Genomic DNA, 20,145 nt, shown 5'->3' on the forward strand with positions numbered 1-20,145 from the left:
GGAAAATAGAGAATGAGAGATGGAAAAGAATAAAAAGAGAAAGGAAAGCTGTGAAGGAGGTGGAGTAAAAGAGAGACTAGGTACATCTGATGTGGAAATGGAAAAGCTGTAGAAAAAGTGGAGGAGAAGAGAGAGAATGAGTGCATCTGTGGTGGAAAGGAGAGAGAATATGAGAGAGAGAGCTTCACAGCTTCACACTCCATTTATTGCGTAATAACAGTGTCGAAACTTTACGCTATAAATATCAAGTATACTTGCGGACCAAGTTTATGAGCGTTGGTGTATCAAAATATGACACTTTTCTTTTATATGGCGAATGAAAAAATCATAATACCGTTTCCGTAGGTAGGTAGGGATATGATAGCCATCTCATATTACAGTTAACATGAATTAATGTAATCTATAATATAATAAAGGGAATAATTTCATTCAAGATTCAACCATTTATAATCTATTATATGAGAGGGGAAAGAGTAATTGGCTTATACACGTACAAGATAGGAAATTAACGAATGACGCATCGTCACGTCTGATCTACTGGACTGATTAACTTGGAATTTTGCTTATGGATTCCTTATCAACCGAGGGTGATTAGAGGCCTATTTTCAATTCTTCAAGATTTCATCACGTCAAGTTTTCAGTTTGTCAAGTTGTTAACTAGACCAATATGGAGCACGGATTACCTTCTAGTCTGAAATTGAATCATGAATCTGTTAAATTATTCCAATCCACCAACGAATTGATTGTAAATATGATGCATTATGAAACTTCTACGTGAAAAGCCTCCACGATAGAGAAAGCAAGAGGGTAGTCCTTATTTACTTCATGGATAACCGCTAAGAATTAGGGCCAGACCATATTAACAGTTTTTTCAGGCGTTTACAGACGGATTTTTCAGAGTCGGCAGAGCAGGAAGCTCTCTGATTGTAATCTATATAATATAATGGAGGAAAAACTAGCTTATACTCGTACGGAATAGAAAATTCATGAATGACTGATTAGATTCATGGATTTTCTATTCCGTACGTGTATAAACTAGCTTTTCCTTCATTATATTATATAGATCACAATCAAGAAAGCATGACTGATTGGATTCATTCATGGATGGCTGATTTGATTGGTGCCTGATAGAACGCTTGAAAACGACCAATATGGTATTGTCCTTAGCTGATAACTATACCAAGGATTGTGTCAAGGATCATGAGTAAAAAGTCTTCTTTAATGTGAAGTATCCCAAACGCATTCTCACTTCATAATCTTTTAGAATTTCAGGAGAGTCGTGGGAAAGTTGTAGGTAGAAATTGAATTGAGAATTTAGTAGAGTGTGAGATGCTAAGAGCTGATTGATTGGAATCTATCTCTATTTCGAGTCATAAAATGCAACCCACGCAATCCTGTATATTGTCGAGCATAATTGAGAATTGGATATCAATTAATAAATTTCTTTCTCAATAGAGTACCAAACAGGAGGAATCCCCGTACAGTCCCTTCAAATTTGAGAGTGAATTCTTGAATTAAAAGGATTCATTCATTTTATATTTAGAGGATTCATTCATTTTATATTTGGAGGATTCATTCATTCATATATTAAGATCATTCAACAGAGAAATTTCTATCAGAATATCTGGTCATCAATATCTTCAGCTTGAACCTTGAGATCTCTTCAACAGTTGAAATTATAGGAATGTGATAATAAAGCCAATTTTAATTTCTTTCTCCAAAGAATTCTTTATTAGTTACTTTTGATGAGAATTGAATCTTTTGCCGTGACACCTCCTAGATATCAGTTCAATCTTCAATATGGAAACAATAAATAACATTTCCAACTAAATTTCAATTTCAGCCTCTTACTTTGATTATTTCCTTCTTCGATCTGATCAGAGACTCAAGAAGCTGCAATTGGAATTGGAGGTACAATTCATTGATAATATATATGACAATAGTGTACAGTCATTAAAACTTTGTATGAAATATTATTCTCTTTCTCAGTTGCACGGAAGCCGGTTGAATTTTAACCGTGATTAATTTCACGATAACCAAATCAGAGAAGTCCTTTTTTCAAAATGACTTCTCTGATCGGTTCTCGTGGAACTAATTACAATTAAATTTTAACCGGTTTTTGTGCAACCGGTACTCTCTCTTTCTTCACTGAGCTTCACTGAACACTGTAGTCCCATGTTTTTTCTCACAGTCTCTCACTCTTTCTCAATATATTGAATGAAAAAGACTAAGAAATTGTCAAAAAACCACAGATTTATTGATACTTAGAAAGACCGGTTTCGGTTATTACACCATTGTCAATCTCTGAGAAACTAAAACTGTTTTAGTTTCTGACAATGGTGTAATAACCGAAACCGATCTTTCTAAGTATCAATAAATCTGTGGTTTTTTGACAATTTCTTAGTCTTTTTCATTCAATATGAATAATTACCAAAATATCAACTTCTCAACTACACAAAAAAAAACTCTCTCAATATCTTTATCTTACATTTTGCAACGGGTCTGCCATCAAACCGAGAATAGATTTACCTTAATATCATTATTCAATTAAAATTCAAAGATCTGGAGGGTCTTATCGTCCCATTATCCAACCTCGAAGGTTAGCCTGTTTCAAAAAATCACTTCGTTGAAAGGTCAAACCATTTCCATGGTTTCCTGAACTTGGCGCATTATACTACACAGATACATTAGGAGACTCAATGGAAGCTGAAATCGATGAAATCTCTACTCTTTGGATGGTCATTAATGTAACCTGTTCATGAGTCCAAGATGTAGAGTGGTGAAATGATTCTGAGTAAATGGAGATAATGTTACAGAAAATGGGTATAAATGAGATTCGAATGGTTTTTGCTGAAGGTTAATATTGAGGGAATTAGGTAGACTGCACCAGTTTTATGGGGGTTTGGCTCATAATATTTTGAGGGTTTGGCCAGTATTATGAGGGTTTGGCTCATCATCTACGACGATGTTGGACATTGATTTGTTTTCTTCTGAAATGATATAATTATCATATTATGATAATATGTAAAATTGTATATGTGTATATGTAATCAATTGTAATTTAATGTAATATGTAAAGGCGGATAAAACCGCCTTCATTAGGCGGAGTTAGGACTGTCAAGTCCTCTCTACCACTCAACTTCGACACTATGAATGCAATATTTTAAATAATTAATACAGTGCAAATTGATATAAAATAGAAATACATTGAATAATATCGCTACAAAATGGAAAAAAAATCTGGTGTGGCGCACTCACACAACTTTCCTTGCCGTTATGAAAATTGATCACCTGACGCTGGTGTGCACGCGCATCTCAAGTCTACTTATAAACAAAGATCTGAGCCAGCTGGTGACAGGACAATAACGCTGAAGACATACGTGGTCTGCTATCTCTTCATAGTGAATCATTTAATAGAATCAACAGTCGCCAACAGTTTGCAATTGAAATAATAACATTTTCTCGAATTTCGTGCTTATTTTCAATTTTAGGTGAAAATGTTACTGAACAATAATTGTAGAGATTTTCATGCTCAATCTTTTCTACTCAAAAGTTTTTGTTTAAATTCTATTCTAAGCCTGATAATTGGGAATCTAATATCGAACTTTGCATAGATGGGGCGGAGCTCCTGAAATTTTTACAGATATGAGACTTGTGGCAGTTGATAGAGCTTATCAATTACTATTTTTGGTTCAAATTTAATTGGAATCGTTGGAGCCGTTTCCGAGAAAATCGCGAAAACCCCTGTTTTTGACAACATTTTCGCCATTTTAGCCACCATCTTGAATTGTATTTCATCGAAATTGTTCGTGTCGGATCCTTATATTGTAAGGACCTTAAGTTCCAAATTTCAAGTCATTCCGTTAATTGGGAGATGAGATATCGTGTACACAGACGCACATACACTCATACACACACACACACACACACACACACACACACACACATACAGACCAATACCCAAAAACCACTTTTTTGGACTCAGGGGACCTTGAAACGTATAGAAATTTAGAAATTGGGGTACCTTAATTTTTTTCGGAGAGCAATACTTTCCTAACCTATGGTAATAGGGCAAGGAAAGTAAAAAATTGAATGTTTAATTGATGAATGTTAAGTGACACATAACCTACATTATTTGGACTGTTGTATAAATTAGAATTGGAACCGTTTTGGGCTTATTAGCCTGTGGTACGTTTCTGTAAGTTGTGTAATTCTGAATGATTGAATAAATAAATAAATAAATAAATAAACGTAGTTGGAACAAAACAGTTATTTTTCCTATGGAACGATTTTTGAGAAGATTGAAATGTAGTAGCACATTGTGTTTTGAAATAATTGAACACTGTATCGAGATTCAACTCAAAAAAGTTGAGAATTCTTGTACAGATGAGAGTTTCGTATTTGAGACATGAAATGTTAGATAATTTTTACATCTCATCATCTTCGATATCCGATCCTGGTCGTGTGTTGATGGGAAGGATTTTATTTTATATCCTTCTTAGAGAATCGACGTTATTATTTGTTGGAACACCGACTTTTTTACACCGACAATATAACGACAATACACCGACTTTATACCGAAAATACACCGACTATATACCGACAATATATCGACAATACACCGACAATATACCGACAATACACACACAATACACCGGAAATATACCAACAATACACCGACAATATACCGACAATGTACCGACAATATACTGACAATACACCGACAATATTAAAACTGTTAGATTGTACAATTCTTTGAATACGATTCTAGATATATTTGTTGATAATTTGCACAATTTTAGTGGAAAATGTTATCAAGCTCTCGAATTATAAATGCTTAATCAATTTTGCAGACCATAAAAATTTAAATTTCAAATTCTTCTTCGTAAAATAGGCTTGCTACCTATTCTCTTTTTTTCAATTAGTCTATTTTTTATTATTTCTTTAGTCTTCTTTCTATTTTCTATAGTGTCTTGTGTTATTTTCTATTTATAATGTTTCTTCCAAACTATTTTTATTGCTATTTTTCGTTTTCTCTTTCTTACTAATTTAGTTTCAGTTTGTGTAAACAATTGATTTTCAATGACGCTTAAATATACCGACAATACACACACAATACACCGACAATATACCGACAATTCACCGTCAATAAACCGACAATACACCGAAAATACACCAACAATATACCGTCGATACACCCACAATACACGGACAATTCCTTCGGATAACACAGTCAAGAATGTTCTCAATTTTGTGAAGTGAACAACTACAAGACTTCTATTTCGGACTATGTGTAACCTTATATAAATTTGGGAGAGGAATAGCACAGGGTTACCTTATTTTTTCTCTCCCTATCATTTTGATGATGTACTTATTGTATCAATCAATCAATAAATTATTGTGTCCGGTACCGACAACGTACCGACAATATAACGACTATACACCGACAATTCTTCTGAAAATACCGTCAAGAGTGTTCTCAATTATTTGTCAATTACAATACACTGACAATTACCGACCGATAATATACCGACAATTCTTCGGATACCACCGCCACAAGTGTTCTCAATTATTGTGTCAATGTCGGACAATTCCATCACGACAATTTACCGACAATACACCGACAATAATTCTTCGGATACCACCGCCACAAGTGTTCTCAATTATTGTGTCAATGTCGGTCAATTCCATCACGACAATTTACCGACAATAATTCTTCGGATACCACCGCCACAAGTGTTCTCAATTATTGTGTCAATGTCGGACAATTCCATCACGACAATTTACCGACAATAATTCTTCGGATACCACCGCCACAAGTGTTCTCAATTATTGTGTCAATGTCGGACAATTCCATCACGACAATTTACCGACAATAATTCTTCGGATACCACCGCCACAAGTGTTCTCAATTATTGTGTCAATGTCGGACAATTCCATCACGACAATTTACCGACAATAATTCTTCGGATACCACCGCCACAAGTGTTCTCAATTATTGTGTCAATGTCGGACAATTCCATCACGACAATTTACCGACAATAATTCTTCGGATACCACCGCCACAAGTGTTCTCAATTATTGTGTCAATGTCGGTCAATTCCATCACGACAATTTACCGACAATACACCGACAATAATTCTTCGGATACCACCACCACAAGTGTTCTCAATTATTGTGTCAATGTCGGTCAATTCCATCACGACAATTTACCGACAATACACCGACAATAATTCTTCGGATACCACCGCCACAAGTGTTCTCAATTATTGTGTCAATGTCGGACAATCCCATCACGACAATTCACCGACAATATACCGACAATACACCGACAATTTCTTCGGACAATACAGCCTCGAGTGTTCTCAATTATTGTGTCAGCGTCACTTGTCAGTCACTTCGAATTGTGCAGATAATTTGGCTCTTGTTTCCTGTCGTGCGGCTTTTAGCTTATCCGAAAATCTCATTAGGACGACACGGATTCGCCTGATATTTGACTGGAGAACAGCTATTTTCTACTTCGAAGCCCGTAGAAATGTGACATTCCCTCGGATATCGAAGTAGAAAATAGCGAAGCTCCAGTTCCGGATGAAATGGTGTCTCGTGTAGAAATTAAGTTTCGGAGTGGACAACTGAATTCGGTAGAGAATAACCGCTGGATGTTCAGAATTATGCTGCTTGGAATCTGAGAGTATAGGATGTTACATAGTTATATTCATGTCACATTTTACGGGATGTTAAATATTGAATGAAAAGACTCGGAAACTGTCAAAAACCACAGATTTAAATTGATACCGGTAGGCATTTCAACAAAACATACAAAACGTGTGATATTTCAAGCAGAAAGTATAGAATGTAACTTGTTTCATTCACATGATTGTAACATTTTACATGAATGTGAATATTAAACATCCTTTTTTTGTGTAGTTTAGAAGTTCATATTTTGGTAATTATTCATATTGATTGAAAATACTAAGAAATTGTCGAAAATCACATCTTTATTGATAGTTGGAAAGACCGGTTTCGGCTTTTACACCATTGTCAATCTCTGATAAACTAAAACTAAATACAAGAGCAGCAGAATTTATACTAGTAGGCGAGTACTGCTATTGGACAAGGGCATGAACGCCTGCCATTGGCCCAGCTAGACAGTCTTTTCCACTTAACGGTATAACAAAAACGTCAAAAAAATGGCAGCTTAAGCAACAGACTCGCCATGATAACAAAATTTACTTCCAGTACAAAATAAGAACAAGAAAACAAGTGAAAGATAATAGAACAAATATGTAAAGAGAAAAACTATTGACTAATGTATGCTTTCAATGTTATGATAATACTAAATTCGTAGTGTTGCATTGATTGAAATAAATTTGGTCATTTAAAGTATACTGTGAATTGTCCTTAACTACTCTTGTTATTTCTAAAGCCTCTAGAATATTCAAAGATCTGCCTTTGTAATTAACATGCAGAAAATCAACATTCTCCTTAACTGTGAACTTGTGATTATTGCTAGTTAAGTGGGAGGAGACTGTCTACCTGGGCCAATGGCAGGAGTTCATGCCCTTGACCAATAGCAGTACTCGCCTACTAGGATAAATTCTGCTGCTCTTGTATTTAGTTTCAGTTTATCAGAGATTGACAATGGTGTAACAACCGAAACTGGTCTTTCTAACTATCGATAAATCTTTGGTTTTTGACAATTTCTTAGTCTTTTTATTCAATATGTATAATTACCAAAATATGAACTTCTCAACAAAACATACAAAACGTGTGATATTTCAAGCAGAAAGTATAGAATGTAACTTGTTTCATTCACATGATTGTAACATTTTACATGAATGTGAATATTAAACATCCTTTTTTTTGTGTAGTTTAGAAGTTCATATTTTGGTAATTATTCATATTGATTAAAAATACTAAGAAATTGTCGAAAATCACATCTTTATTGATAGTTGGAAAGACCGGTTTCGGCTTTTACACCATTGTCAATCTCTGATAAACTAAAACTAAATACAAGAGCAGCAGAATTTATACTAGTAGGCGAGTACTGCTATTGGACAAGGGCATGAACGCCTGCCATTGGCCCAGCTAGACAGTCTTTTCCCACTTAACGGTATAACAAAAACGTCAAAAAAATGGCAGCTTAAGCAACAGACTCGCCATGATAACAAAATTTACTTCCAGTACAAAATAAGAACAAGAAAACAAGTGAAAGATAATAGAACAAATATGTAAAGAGAAAAACTATTGACTAATGTATGCTTTCAATGTTATGATAATACTAAATTCGTAGTGTTGCATTGATTGAAATAAATTTGGTCATTTAAAGTATACTGTGAATTGTCCTTAACTACTCTTGTTATTTCTAAAGCCTCTAGAATATTCAAAGATCTGCCTTTGTAATTAACATGCAGAAAATCAACATTCTCCTCAACTGTGAACTTGTTATTATTGTGGGAGGAGACTGTCTAGCTGGGCCAATGGCAAGCGATCATGCTCTTGACCAATAGCAGTACTCGCCTACTAGGATAAATTCTGCTGCTCTTGTATTTAGTTTCAGTTTATCAGAGATTGACAATGGTGTAACAACCGAAACTGGTCTTTCTAACTATCGATAAATCTTTGGTTTTGTCAATTTCTTAGTCTTTTTATTCAATATGTATAATTACCAAAATATGAACTTCTCAACTACGCAAGAAAAAGATGTTAAATATTTATTTTCACGTGAAATGTTACAGTAATTTGAATGTAACAAGTTACATTCTATACTCTCCGCTAGAAATATCTCACATTCTGTAGCAGATATGAGAATTGCATGCTAATCTTAACAGGATTTCCACTAATCTGAAATATAGTTCTAACAGAGATTTACCCCCTGTTCACTCTTTATCCATTTATATTCAAATGAATTCTCTCTCTAAATATTGTAGCCAGAATTCCCATTCTAAGCCTTATCTCTACTCTCATCCTAATCTACTTTTTACACCATTGCTCTGGGCTGAGTGTGTGTAGTTTTCAATATTGAAAAATGTGTCGCCTTCAGCTAGATCACATCTTTGAATCATATTCAGCTCATAGCCTATCTTTGAATTATCTCCAGCTCATATTCATCCTAGAATTGAAGAGCCTGTCCCCTTTGGCTAAATTATCATTCTCCATACCTACTATTAATTGAAAACCTTTCACCAATTTAGAAGCAGAACCCAAAGAAATATTACTCTCCTGATCAAAATTTCAATTTAAATTCCAATCTCTTGTAGGCGATCTGGATTAGTTTTTAATCTTATTGCATGTGTAGATGTGTATGGAATATCTATAGAGTATAAATATATCTATCTCAGTTATATACAAATCACTGATTTACGTTCAGGTTTGGAACTCCAACATTAAATGAATTATTTTTTCATCATTCTTCCCTCGAGGCCTTTTCAAACGCAGAACAATTTGCTTTCGTTCATTTATGGATTCCCGCCAGTATAGGAACATTGTTTGTATTATTGTATTACTTCCTTTTCTTTCCATCCACAATTTTCAAATCTCACCTGAAGATGACGTTTCTAGTTTTTTGTATATCTAATGGAGATAGATATTACAAGCTTCAGAATCGAATCGAATGAATGAATATGGAATAATTGAAACTTGATGCTGAATATTGAGACTGCAACATAAACTTCAGACTGTAACAACACCCTCAAACAATGTTTCTCGAACCGGTTCTAAATTTGACAGTTTCAAAGTTAACAATTTAAGCCCTGAACTGTTTAATTGGTCTGCTTCCCCTGTTAAGACACTTTCCGAAGTGTTTCGAGTACATTAATTTATGTTGGGAACAAGATAAACGTTGCTATTATGCTATTACTCTGTTGAGACAGATACGGTTCGAGTCAATTCAAACCGCCAAGTAACACTGAACTCGGAGTGGAGTTTGGAGCAACTTCACAGCAAACTTCATTGCCGTCATTGGAACTTCTTTGAAGTGAACTTTTCATCTTCGATTGCTTTGTTCAGCAAACAGGGATGATTTCGGTTTGGAACTTGATGTCCCTAACTATTAGAGTACTCTCGAAATTTACTTTTTGTTCTTCGTAAAATTGTTAGTTTCGCGAAGATATCAATCTAACTCAAATGAATAGAACCTTTTCACTTCTTGCATCAGAGATAATATGCAGATATAATCAGATAAAAATCTCTTAACCTTTCAGAATTCGAAATTTCCACGAGTATAATATGCATTTAGTTATCAATCTATTAGATTGAAAACATTCAAATTTGGTAGGTATGTTCAGTTGGCCCTTTAGAGCCGCACTAAGGTACGGACATAGAGAAACAATAACGTAAGTAGATATCCCTTGGTATAGGGCGTTTATGTCGCAACTTTTACTGTTATCTCAAGCCGATTACTGTCGATTATTGTCGAATTTTACTGTTTTTTTTTTTTTTTTTTTTGGGTGAAAGTGCATGATCACAATATGAGAGACTACCAGCGTCACACAGCTTCACGGGAAAGAATTACATGAACTATCGGCTTGAGATAACAGTGAAAGTTGCGACATAAACGCCCTATACCATGGGATATCTACTTATGCTATTGTTTCTCTATGGTACGGATTTGGAAAAAATTCAAAAGATACGCCCAATATCTGCGTTTTCCAGTGTTTTTTAGCCTTTTTGTCAGCTTTATCGACAACAAATGAACAGAATATGTTCAAATTCAATACAGAAGCTATGCTAGGGTAAAATAATGTTGTGTTAGAAGGAATTTGAAATAACGTCAAAGATACGCCCAAAATTAGCGTTTTTTTTTTTTTGCTTCTTCTCAGATTTATCGAGAACAAATGAACAGAAATTTTTTAAATTCACTACAGAAGCTAAGCTAGGGTGAAATAATGTTTTGTTAGAAGGGATTTGAAATAACGCCAAAGATACGCCCGAAATTAGCGGTTTTTTGGTTTTCTCAGTACTTTCATCAAGTAATAGACAGAAGATGTTCAAATTGCACTAAATACCGTAATTGAAATTAATCGGTGATTGAATCGAGCGAGGAACTACTTTGACTTTCTGATGGAATGAATCATGCCCAATTGAAAAATGTAGGCTAGCGAAGCGAGCCCGCTGATCTCATCTTTGGACGATCCAGTCGGGGTTCCAGGGGGCGGACCCCCCTGGCTTGACAAATATGGCGAGCGAAGCGAGCCTGACGGCTAGTAAATCAAATATAATTGATCACCGTATTCAAAACAAGAATGAATTAATATCACATCAGATATTCCGGTATCAGCTATCCTCTATGGGAGGCAGTTGCAAGACAGAGGATCGGCAACGTTGTTCTCCCCGTCTTTCTCCACTGCAATTATAACGTGGACCTCACTTAGAATGTACATTCTACACTCTGTGGCCGAAAACCCTTCTACCTGTTAATAGTTATTTGTGCAACTAGTGCGCAAAGTGACAGTTTGCTGCACCGAAAGAAATGTTTAAAATTAGCGGAATGGTTTGTTGAGTGCAGCAGAGGAACTTTGCGCACGTATTTCACATTAAGTTTTTCCTACAGTTACCATTGAATATGAAAAGTGGGTAATTATGGGTAAAATTGCCTGAAATCCATCAAAATGTTTTTCTGTGTAATTTTATTATTGATAAAAACCTTAATCCTAAAATCCTAAAGTCCTCGTTGTCCTTGGTTATAATATATAATGAATAATAATTAGCGCGTTGTGCTTCGTTGCACCTCTGCTCACTATAGCAGCCACAGCAGTCACTGTTACCAACTTCATTTTGATTTTGCTGCACTGTTGCTCCATATAACCTACTAAGTATTTTGCGTTGCCATGTTGCAAATCTGGAGTGCAGAAAAGATTTTTTCGCCCCACTTGGATGTAATGAGCTGGTTTACGTGTGTCATATGGAGGCCGAAAGTGATTGTTTTCTGGCCAGGCCGGTAAAATTTTTACGGCCCTAGGGCTGTAAAATAACCTTGAAGTCAGCTGATTCTGATTTGATGTGAACGTGTTTACAAAATAGTTTATGAAACGGAATAAGTTTATGCTTCTAGAATTGAATAAAGTATTTTTCGCCACACTGCACAGAAAGCAGCTGTTTTCCAGTCCCTACGTAGATCTGAAAGACCTTGTTTGCAGACGACGTCAGAAAAGGGTTTCTTTTCCGGTCTAGGCCAGAAAGTTGTCTCTTTCCAGCCGCTTATGGCTGGAAACAACGCGCTAATTATTATTAATAAGTCATCCGCTAGATCGGGCGAGTGTCCACTTTCATAATAAGCTGAAGTCGCCATGATTTTAGTTCCAGTTTCGAATCAAACTAATTCGCTTCGCAACCAGTTTTATTCAATTATTTATTGTTGATTAGTGCATTCCGAATTTTCAAAAATGCTTGAAGATGACTGTGGTATTCCAAGTGAAATTTAAAAAGAATCTGAAATCCTGACTCCAAATCTTCTACCACTAAAATCAAGAGATAGGTACGATAGCTTAACGAGTATTCTTTATTTTGTATTCTTTATTTCTTTTGTCAGCAATACCTGTAGTGTGGCGAAAAATATCGTTCGCACCACGGGCAAAAATGTTTTTCCAGCTCTCAATCTTTTCTAGTCCTCGGCCTACGGCCTCGGACTTGAAAACCGATTTCGAGCTGGAAAAATCTCATTTTCTGCTCTAGGTGCGAAATATACTATTGCAATAAGATACTATCATTTTATTTGGATGAATGGAATACAAATGAGATATTATAAACTATTCAAATTCAATTTTCAGAGTATAATAGAATCTAACCTCAAACCTCCTAGTACTGCGTTTATCACGGAACATAGTGGATAAACAGAATCATTTTATGCTTCTAGAATTCAATAAAGTATTCTGCAATAATATACTATCATTCTATTGGATAAATAAAATACAGATAAGATATATATTATTATAAACTATTCAAATAATTCGATTTTCAGAGTAGGATAGAACTTCTAACCTAAACTTCCATTGACATTCAGATTGGCCAAATTTCAAGTGTGCTAAAACAGCTGATCAAAAACTTTTCATTATTTGTGTTTATCATTCAATAATTAAAACATTTATAATAATATCATCTTATTGTCATTTGGAAGAATAAAAAGTTTAAACTCAACCTCTTACATAATTGAACATAATCTTTTAGGTTATTTAGACAAATCAGAATAAAAAATAAAAATACTTGGACAATTTCCTGATATTCAGATTACCTCAGAATTGCTAGAGCTATGACCTTCCACTTTTGCTTTTGGAAGTGCTTATAATAGACAATAAATTATTTTCATATATATATATTGTTTATTTTTCTGTGTGGCGAAAAATAACGTTCTCACCATGGGCAAAAATGTTTTTCCGAAAAGTCTCATTTTCGGCCCTAGGTGCGAAATATACTATTCCCGCACTAGAGCGGAAAAGTGATTCTTTGCGTTCTGTAATCAGTGCAGCAATGACCACTTTTCAACGTAACTGTAGGAAAAATTATTTTCGGCTTGTTCAAGGAGTTACGAGGAGAATCCCATTCGAATATTGCTTTCAAACTGTAACTCTCGGCTGTCAGTGATATAATTCAGATTTCATGAGTAGCATCTCATGTGACGTTTGGAAGGGTGGTTCGGAAGTCCCTAAATGATTGAGCAACCCCTACCCTATGTCATTCACTCACAACTGACTCACCATGGATGAAGAAGAAGAACATGATGAAGAGGAAGAAGAAGAAGAAGAAGAGTTCACGGCTTATAGTTTGAAAGCGTATATCGCATACACTTATAAGTGACGACTTACAGTCCAGTTGATGACACTAGAGAATATAACTTCGTCTCAACTTAGAACTCCTGATATTCTCCACGTTATAATGGCATATCAAATAAGGAACAAACAGCTTTAGTAGTTGAGAATGTCTTGCGTATATCTCTCGATTTTTTTCAGGTTATAAGCCTTGCCTGCACCAATCTACTCATTCGCAATTTATCTTCGATCTATTTATTTATACATTAATACATACAATATAATTCTCAACTATGAATGATTGAGAAAGGAGCAACAGGCTTTAAGCTCAAAACTGTTCATTTATTATACTAATTTATTCTTAATGAGCAACTGTTGAACTAATACAATAATCAATTATGACATTGGGCAGTTGAATCTTCAAGCTGTGAAGCAAGAAAATTCTCGGGATTTACAAGGATACCTCAGGATTTGAAATGTTCTCCAATACTTCAAAAAGTTCTGCATTTGGATGAGAAATTGTTGTGGAAAATTCTTGAAGAATTTTCAATGATACGATAATATGAAAAGGTAATGGTAGAATGATGAAAAAAACAATATAAAACTTTTAGTCCCCTTTTATTGGAAACATTGAAATATGTTAACTACTAGTCTCGACCATAGGTCTTCTTCAAGTTAAAAACTTGATTAAACAAACAAGGATACCTTACTTGAATGATTAGACGTCTTCGAGACATGAAACTTACTCAAATATTCTTCGTTATTATTTGGTGATCTCAAAACTGTGTCAATGAAATAATTAAATAAATAAATAAAATGACCTATGGTCGAGACTAGTCGTTAAAATATTTTAATGTTTTTATTAAAAGGGTACTAAAAGTTTTTATATTATTATTATTTTTTTAATCAAGTAGGCCTAGCCCATATAAGCGAAGTGATTTCATAGAATGATGAATCATCTACAAATGAAGAGAAATCGTTGAGTATAGAATCAGTGAGCAAAGTCTCATAGTGCCGGTTGCACAAAAGCCGGTTAAATTTAACCGTGATTAATTCCATGAGAACTGATTAGAACCTCCCATCAAAAATGCCTTCTCTGATTGATTCTCCAGGAATAAACCACACGGTTAAAATTAAACCGGCTTTTACCGGGCATGGCAACCGGGCCATAGTATCCTATATACCTTACGATTGAAAATTGTTTTCAATACTTCAAAAAGTGCCGTATTTGAATAAGAAGTTTTCAAGAAAACTTCCTGAGAAGTTCTCATGACACTATGATTAGAAAATTGTAGAATGATCAATTACCTATGCGTAAAGAGGAATCGTTCAGTATAGCTGTAGAATCAGTGATCGAAGTCTTCTAAAAGTTTTGATACCTCACGATTGAAAATTTCGTTTTCAATACTTCTAAAAGTGCTGAATTTGAATAAGAAGTTGTTGGAGGAACCTTTCCAAAATCAGTACTATAATATCATTTTTTAAAAATGGTGGAATGATGGATTTATCATCTATAAGTAAAGAGTAAAATATTATTTGAAACAAAATACAAATAATTATCGAGTACCTTTAATTTTATCAGAACAAACTGGTTTCAACTTTTTAAGAAACACCTGGAAATGACTCTTAAGAGTTGAAGCTAGTTGTTTTTGTGATGAAATAATAGAATATTCTATAACTCTTATCGCGTTTTAATAATTTCAGGACCCCTAAAAAAAATGAGTCTGGAATATTTGAGTATAGAATCAATGTTTAGTCTCGTAGAATCCTGTGAAAATGAATCATAAATATCCAACTTTTCGTTTCTTTCGCAGATGAAATATAAAAAGGTTGAAGAGTAACAGCTTTTTACTAAGATGTGTATAATAGTTGTTTTTTCACAAAAGTAGGAATAGTTAAGTATTGAATCATTGAGCCTATAGTGTGGTCCACGTTATAATGACAGTATTTGATCAACTTTGGTTTTGCTATCCTAGTTTATCATTCGACATAGCCGGTGGTACGTTCCTTTTCTAGGTCCACAACGATGCCAATTACGTTTTTGACAGTGTAGAAATATAATTAATTAATGCAGAGAATCAGTATCGCTATTCTTCTATCTTCATTCACTGCTATTATAACGTGGACCTCACTATAGTAGAATCTCATGAAAGTGCGTCCAGAAATACCCAACTGTTCATTTCTTTCTCAGGTGAAATATAAGTTGGTTGAAGAGTAACAGTGTTCTACAAAATGTGAAGTGATTGTTTCTTTACAGAGTTAGAAATAGTTGATTATTGAATCATTGAGCCTCATGGAATCTTGTGAAAGTGCATCAGACATATCCAACTGTTCATTTCTTTCGCTGTTTCAATATTATAAAACGGTTGAGAAGTAACAGCTTCTACTAAATGTGTAATAGTTGTTTTTCACAAAAGTAGGAATAGTTAAGTATTGAATCATTGAGCCTCATAGAATCTCGTGATAGTGCATCAGAGATATCCAACTGTTCATTTCTTTCGCAGTTTCGATATTATAAAACGGTTGAGAAGTAACAGCTTTTACTAAATGTGTAATAGTTGTTTTTTTACAAAATGAGGAATAGTTGAGAATATAATCAGTGAACAGTCTCGTAGATTCTCGTAAAATTGCATCAGGAATTTCCAATTTCGTTCGCAGTTTAAATATTTAAAACGGTTGAATAGTAACAGCTTCTTACTAAATTTGTAATTGTTGTTTTTTTACAAAATGAGGAATAGTTGAGAATAGAATCAGTGAACAGTCTCGTAGATTCTCGTAAAATTGCATCAGGAATTTCCAATTTCGTTCGCAGTTTAAATATTTGAAACGGTTGAATAGTAACAGCGTCTTACTAAATTTGTAATTGTTGTTTTTTACAAAATGAGGAATAGTTGAGAATAGAATTAGTAAACAGTCTCGTAGATTCTCGTAAAATTGCATCAGGAATTTCCAATTTCGTTCGCAGTTTAAATAATTAAAACGGTTGAATAGTAACAGCTTCTTACTAAATGTGTGATTGTTGTTTTTTTCACAAAATGAAGAATAATTGAGAATATAATCACTGAGCTGCCTCGTAGAATTTTAAAAAAGTGCATCAGAAATAACAAACTTCTCGTTTCTTCCGAAGTTGGAATATGAAAAGGTTGAAGACTTATAATATAGAATAGTATTTCAACAAAGTTAGGAACAGTTTAGTATAGAATCAGTGACCAGTCTCGCAGAACCTTGTGAAAGTGTATCAGAAAGAAATATCCTAATTTAAGTTTTTCCCAGTTATAAATATTGTAAAAAACTTTAAGAACAATAATCTAGTGACTTAGATGATAGTAGGGATATCAGAAATATCCAACTCTTAGTTTTTTCCCCAGTTATCAATATAGAAGAAACTTAAGGGATTATAGTTTTTAAGACTTATATGATAATCCAACCATTAGTTTCTTCCGCAGTTGAAATATCATGAAAAGGTTGAAGAGTAACAGCTTCTCACCAAACGTGTAATAGTTCATTTTTTACAAATTGAGGAACAGTTAAGAATATGGAATCAGTGACCAGTCTCGTAGAATCTCGTAGAAAAGCTTCAGAAATATCCAACTCTTAGTTTTTTCCCAATTATAAAAATATAGAAAAAACTTTAAGGATGATAGTTTTAATGACTTATATGATATAAACTATTAGTTTCTTTCGCATTTGAAATATGAAAATGTTGAAGAGTAACAGCTTTCCACCAAATGTGTAATGATTGCCTTTTTTACAAAATGAGAAATAGTTAAGTATAGAATCAGTTAACAGTCTCGTAGAAAATCGTAGAAGTATTTCAGTAATATCCAACTTCCACTATTTTTGCAATAATTGGAATATGAAAAGATTGAAAACTAACAATATTGAATAGTTTTTCAACAAAGTTAGGAACAGTTTAGTATAGAATCAGTTACCAGTCTCGTAGAATCTCGTAGAAAAGCTTCAGAAATATCCAACTCTTATTTCTTTCCCAGCTATAAGTATTTTAAAAACTTGCAGAATTATAGTTATAGTGATTAAGATGATAGAAAGGAATATTTTTTTAAGGTTTCGTGCATTTAATGTGGTTTTGTGGTGGCATTTATGGATTTGCTCGTGCGTTTTCGCTTACCTGTCGAGTATAGTAGCGTGCTACTCATACGAAGTCGCGTCTAGCTCTGAGCGTGAGCGACGCTCGGCGTCGCATCCCTATGAATCGTAACTTCCCCCTCCACAATCCAACCCCTTTCCCCTCCTTTCACACCCCCCACCACACAGTGAACCCTGGACCACCCACATGAAAGACATCTTCTTTATCTCCACGTCTACACTATTATTTGCTCTCATACTCGTGAAAATTACTTGTCTCTTTAGTAAGAGTTTCGGATAAAATAGAAAACTTTGTGACCAAATTCGAGTAACTGATGATTCGGTTAGATGTAATTCACGGAGAATCGATAGTGCCCCCTCTTCTCGTAACTGACAGATATTGCCAGTTCACAAATTGACTTTCCTTGTTGTTGGATTAATTGGGGAGATATTTTTCAAGGGCTTGCACCAGTGATCGAAACTTTTATCTATGATTAGTTGGTCAACAATGCATTACAAAACACCTACTCCACAACAATATTCACTCTATAAAAGTTTTAGTCTATTACCACTAATATGGAGACGACTCGATAATGTAGAAACCAGTTATTGGTTGAAACAATTTGAGATACCATACAATTTCTCGTTGAAATGATTCAATGATGAAACAGGTAGGAGGTGAGAATGCAACATATTCATATTATTCTTTGAGGATATATAATTTATCTGGTAGACTCATTATAGTAAATAACTATAATTATAGTGAAATTGAAGTTTATAAATAAACTGGAGAACCTCTTCCCAATTTGGACTTCAAAACAAATATTAAAATTAACCGTAGATGGGAAAACAAGGTCTGGAGAATCCTCTATAGTGTCCCATTCCTGAAATTTGTGGAAAATATAAATTTATTCAGGGTCTACGTAATAATGACAGTATTCTGTCAACATTGGTGTTGCTATCCTTGTCTATCATTCTACAAAGCAGATAAGGCTATCCTTTTCTAGCTCCGTAGAAGTTCCAGATCGTTTTCCAACTAGGTGGAAATATAATGCTATCACAATATACGAGAGTTTGACAAAAGCGTAAAGCCCGAAAACTTTAATACTAAGTTGAATACTTACTCAAATGCTCACTTAAATACTTCCCTGAACACTCGAATACTTACTTGGTTACCTTCTAGAATACTTAAAATTCCTGTCAGGAGTTCCAAAAGTCAGGGAGACCAAATCCAAGTTCTTTGATCAGTATTTTGAAAGGTATTGAGTTATTATTCAAAATTACAAAATGAACACTTTACGTCATCAGTTTCGCAAAGTTATTCTATCACAAAGTTTTTAGACCCTAACTAAACCTCTGTACCAAATTTGAAAATTTTCTGTCTATTACTTGATGAAATAGCAGAGACAACGCAAAAAACGCTAATTTTGGGTGTATCTTAGGCGTCATTTCAAATACCGTTTAACACAACATTATTATACCCTAGCTTAGCTTCTGTACTAAATTTGAACAATATCTATCCATTTGTTCTCGATAAAGCTGAGAAAACGCTAAAAAACGCTGGAAAAACGCAAATTTTGGGTGTATCTTTGGAATTTTTTTCAAATCCGTTCTTAGTGCGCCTCTAAAGGGCAACTGAACATACCTACCAAATTTGAACGTTTTTGGTCCGGTAGATTTTTAGTTCTGCGAGTGAGTGAGTGAGTGAGTCAGTCAGTCAGTCAGTCAGTGAGTGCCATTTCGCTTTCATATATATAGATTATATCTATATTAATTTATACTATCACTATTCACCATCATCTTCATACAGTAACTGTAGTTTGAACCAATCAGTGAAATATTGATTTCTAGCTTCCAAGGCTGGGGACACAGATGATTTTTTTGATCCATTCATACACGAAAAATCAGAATGTGAGCTACGCCAGTGAGGTCCACGTCATAATGAAAGTGGAGAAAGATAGGAGAGCAGGGTGGCCGAGTCTCTGCCTTCTATGGGTCTAGATGATACCGGTATATCTGATGTAATATTAACTGTTCATTCTTGCTTAAAATAACCGATTCGTCATGAAAATATATTTTCCAATGATTGAATGATTTGTTTTCAACATTTTGTTAATTAATTATATTTCTTCATTGTCATAGACGATCTGGCAACATTGCAGAGCTGGAAAAGGATAGCGCTATCTGCTTTGTCGAATGATAGACAAGGATAACAGCACCAATGTTGATCAAATACTGCCATTATAACGTGGACCTCACTGTACAAAACTCGGAGCATTGCTGCAGACTTCTTTTGTGGGATTACAAAAGGCTGCTG

At 34.5% G+C, this 20,145-nt stretch overlaps 1 protein-coding gene across 1 annotated transcript in view; it reads right to left on the bottom strand.

Annotated features, from left to right (window-relative positions):
* Positions 1-17,958, bottom strand: part of LOC111053004 (tachykinins) — a 267,422-nt gene extending 249,464 nt beyond the window's left edge. The window contains exon 1 of the mRNA XM_022339832.2: positions 17,872-17,958. The gene's annotated coding sequence lies outside the window, so the exon portion shown is untranslated. The remainder of the gene's footprint in view (positions 1-17,871) is intronic.
* Between the last annotated feature and the right edge of the window lie 2,187 nt (positions 17,959-20,145).

The sequence above is a fragment of the Nilaparvata lugens genome, chromosome 4 (assembly GCF_014356525.2).
Source record: "Nilaparvata lugens isolate BPH chromosome 4, ASM1435652v1, whole genome shotgun sequence".
NCBI classification, from domain to species: domain Eukaryota; kingdom Metazoa; phylum Arthropoda; class Insecta; order Hemiptera; family Delphacidae; genus Nilaparvata; species Nilaparvata lugens.